Raw genomic sequence first — 4,619 nt, 5'->3', positions numbered from 1 at the left:
GATCCCCCCAAAATACCTTAAATAGGCTGGTGGAAGGGAAAAGAAACAAAGAAAGCTATACAGCTCAAAAGACCTATAGCTAAACTCTAGTTATCTCAGATTAAGAGATTTGTACCCTGTAAGGATGTCCCTTACCACAGTTTTCTGTTCCCCATAGTGATGACTTTACTCCTAGAACTAAAAATGTTATGGTATATTTCAAAACAGTTTTGCTGAGAGTAGAGAATCTTATTGTAGCTGTTTTCCCTTCCTGGCATGATATCATACAAGCTCTTCAATGTCAGTCTCCTGTATGTATCCCCTAATTATATGAACCCTTTACAAACAAGTGCCAGTGTAACTGAATGCAAAGGAGGGAGAGATCATGTTGCCTGGTATAATCAAGGAAAGTTTCATGGAGAAGAGGATTTGATTTGGGCTCCAAGTGACCGGGTAGGATTGATAGGTGAATACTGGGGACAATAGGGACTTCCTTGAGCAAGTCAAGATTATTCCGCTGGCAATGATCAGCTAATAACCAGTCTCTAGGTAATGTCCTCCCAATTATGTATGTACCTATCAAAGACCTTGTTGGTAAGGGGCCTCAAACATATCTTTGCATTTGATTAATTAAATTGTCAACTTTTTTTGATTTTTCAAATATAATTTTTAGAAAATCTCATTTTGTTAATATAAAGAGAAAAGCACTTTTTAAATATGGAAACACAATTCTGCAAATATTATTGGCTTATCTAATAAAAGCCTATTTTTCTCCTATACTCTTCTCTCAAAATCTGATAATCTGTTGACTAAGTATGAATGAAAATCCCACTAAATACCTTAGAGTCATTAATAAAGAAAGGAGAAAACTGAGGTAATTTGAAGGTGAAATATATCCCTGGAGAAAAATAATGAAACAAAAGGAAAAAATACAGCTGAAGCCGCTATATGTTGAGAAATAATCTTTAACACACTGTGTGATGATGAGGATAAGCACTGGCTGCCAAGTTTTGCAGAGCAAAGCATGAAATTGATGTCAGATAAAAATTGGTCTATGATTTTGGAAGGAGTGAAAAGTGATGGGCTTAATTCTATCACAAGGAGTGGTCTAGATTAAAAATATCACCCAGCGGAATGACTTATTTCCAACCCTCTTATTTCCAATAATAATGACTGCAGAATTTAAAAAATTTATTCCAGAACAAATTTGTCTGAAGATTTCAGAAATTGAGATAGAAGGAGATGGGACAACCTCTTCAATGTGCTTTCTGGAAGTCATGGAACCTTAAGTTATCAGGCCTCTGATTTTTGTTTTCTATTGCAAGATATGGTCAGTCTATTTAAAGCTGAAAAAAGTAAATAGGAAAAGTACTTAATGTTTGTGGCAAATGGAATCTAAATCATCCTTTCAATGAAACCCCTACAATTTTATGTTTTTGAAGGAACAAACACAATGCACTCTAAACTCAGACAAATGAATTTATCTAGGGAACATCGCAAGAAAACAGCAAAAGCCTGACATTGTTTATTTCTTGTAGACTAAGAAAACTGTTCTCTAAGAACAAATTAAACTTGCCCTTCGCAAGAACCTAGTAAGGGCACTTGGGGTCTAGTCTTCACCTTTGAGACAAGCATCAGGTATCCCTCCAAACATCCCTGGGTGCCACTGTCAAGTCAAAATTCTGGTATAGATAGACTATTGTTTCTGAATAATAACCATGGTCTTGTAAGTTCTTGTTTTTCTGAATAAGGAAAATCCAACATGAGAATACAGTCCCTGTGACCAAAATTTGGAAAGGACAGGCATTTTTGCATCTCTTCGTTGCAGTTTGCTCCTCCCCATCCCTGCCCGACTGTGCTGTCAGCAGAATTCCACCACAGCCTCTGAAGGCGCAGGAAGATGTCCTCCTCCATACACACAGTTATCGCTGATCTCTTTCTTTTATGCTTAGAGAGAAAGAATGAGAATCTTCCAGAGAGTACATTAAAACAAATTTTCATGCTCATTTATTTCAGCTTTGCAAATGCCTTCTTTTAAAAGATATCTGGTTTTCCACAGTGCTACTCTCCTCCTTCAGCTCCAGCAAGTTCGTCTTAGGGAACTGAAGTTGAATTTACAGACATGGTGGCCTGACCAACGGATTCAGGGCATCCACCACTAGAGTGTAAATTCCATGAGACTAGTGGCTGGCACATGAGAGGCACTCAATAAATACTTATAGAATGAATGAATTAACCCTATTTGGAAGATACATTGAAAAATGCCCCAGAGGAGCCAGAGATAGGAGTTCTGGGTTTCCGTAACTCACATCACCCTGTCACTTTCCAGTGGGGAATAGCTGCCTTGCATTTCTTATTCACACTAGCTTTGCTGCTTTGTTTGGCAGCATGCAACTTATTTAAGTATTTACATCATTTTTGGGCATTAAAATCATATGCTGATATTTATGCACAACTCCTCATAAATCTAGGGAACACATTTAAATGATGTTCCTTTACTTAATCTACCACTCAAATGTTTGAAGCTAGAATGCTGGTTTAAGGCTTGGGATATGTGACACATATTCCTTGGCAAGAATAGTTTATTTACTTTTTGTCTACTTATTATGATGCATTGTGGTTTCTGAGGCAGTAAATTCAAGTTAAAATGAGCAAAATAAGTGGGAGTGTATATAAATTAATATGATTCTTGTTTTCAGACTCCTGGGTAATGTGTTAAAATGCAGGGTCCAGGGCTCTACTTCCTCAGATTCTGATTCAGTAAGTTTGGGGTAGGCCCAGGAATCATCATTTTAACAAATCCAAGAGCTTAATGTAATAATGTACTAGCTTGTTAAGCTTCTGGAATGCAATATACCAGAAATGGAACAGCTTTTAAAAGGGAGTTTAATAAGTGACAAGTTTATAGTGCTTAGGTTATAAAAATGTCCAAACTAAGGTATCCAGGGAAAGATACTCTAATTCAAGAAAGGCCAATGAGTCTGTAAAAGCTCTGTTATCTAAGAAGGCATAGACGTGGCTGGCATCAGCTAGCGTCTTCAGTTTCTTGTTTCAAACAGCTTCCTCAGGAGCATTTTCTTTCTGCATCTCCAAAGCTGTCTGGCTATGTGAGCTGTGAGCTTTCTCCAAAGTGTTTCTCCTTTTAAAGGACTCCAATAAACTAATAAAGACCCACCCCAAATGGGTGGAGTCACATCTCCTTCTAGCCAAAATGCCACACCCACCTTTGGGCACTCTACATCTCTGTGAAGATAATCTAATCAGAAGGGTTTCCCGCCCTGCAAAATTGAATTAGGATTAAAGGGCATGGCTTTTCTGGGGTACACAACGCTTTCAAACTGGCACAAGTAAGTCCATGGATTTTACTTTAAGGAAATGGCATGTATGAAATGTATGGTATGTATGAAAGTCTTGTAAAATATATGTAGAAGAAAATTTTAAGTTGTTAATAAACTTTGCGCAGTAAGAGCTGGCATTCATTCATCAGTTTCTGTGTTCCAGACTCATGATCTAGGACATGTATTTGAGAGATGAGAAAACTGAGACATAGAGAGACGAATAAGTGATGGAGTCAGGACTCAACTCAAGGTGGTCTGACCTGCTGTCCACTGTCTTGACCACAGGTTAGCCTGCCCCTTGGGCTGCTACCCTGCTTCCCATTAGATACCCCAGAAGTAGACAGCCTGAAGCTTCTGGGGTTCTAGGTAGCTCCATTATCTCTGTTACTGGTCAGGTTTATATATATTTATGGGCTGAAAATCCTCAGTGAATGTGAGGCAAAAGTTGAGATCCTTGACTGTAGGTTGAGTTCTGGCCAGGCTGAAACCTGGGCCCAAAGACAGTATAATACTTTTCCATTCCTTGATTCATAAGTTGATTCACATTTGAGTCAATTCAAGAGGAAAGAATCATTTCAAGTAGGGTGGGCGGTTATCACTTAAATTGTTTGGCATTAGGTAGCATTCCGGTGGTAGTGCTTGTGCTGCTGAAGCAAATATGGATGAAACATTTCGCTGATGGACAGAATTTTTACTGAATTAATCAGACATTTGAGCATTATGAAAAATAGTCATTTTCCTTTAACATTCAATTATTGCCTTTTAAGTAAATGAATGATTATGAAAGGAAAAAGTGAGACCTCAGTAGAAACTGTGATAGGTAACACTAATACATATTTTATGGTATAGACAAAAGAATGGCTGATTTGCAGGCCAAACATGTTTTATTAATTTATTTGTAATTCACTTTGGTAAGTTTTACAAATAAAGTAAACTATGTGGCTTACTCAAAGGGACTCTTACTTCTCCCTTATCCCTTTTGTCCCCCCTTGTCTCTTTCATTCCCCTGTACCTGTGGCACTTTAATGTAGAACATAGGCTCATTTATCTTCTCATCTAACAAGCTTTGATTGTACAATGTAAGAAAACCTATAGTCTGGCAAGGGGTGTTAATGCTGGATTCTAAGAGCCTCAGCATTTGTACTTTTGACTCTATCATCTTTTATCATGTAACAAAAGACATAAAAACCAACAAAATGTACTATCTAGAGAAAATACCTGTAACTGTTTTGTTAACCCAAGGAGTGACCCCTTTACCGTAATTTTAAGTTTAAAATAAGATCAAAGGCCAACATTTGAGGT

This window comes from Tamandua tetradactyla, chromosome 14 (genome assembly GCF_023851605.1).
Source record: "Tamandua tetradactyla isolate mTamTet1 chromosome 14, mTamTet1.pri, whole genome shotgun sequence".
Taxonomy (NCBI): domain Eukaryota; kingdom Metazoa; phylum Chordata; class Mammalia; order Pilosa; family Myrmecophagidae; genus Tamandua; species Tamandua tetradactyla.
The sequence above is the reverse complement of the archived record's forward strand: the minus strand, read 5'-3'. Positions refer to the sequence as shown.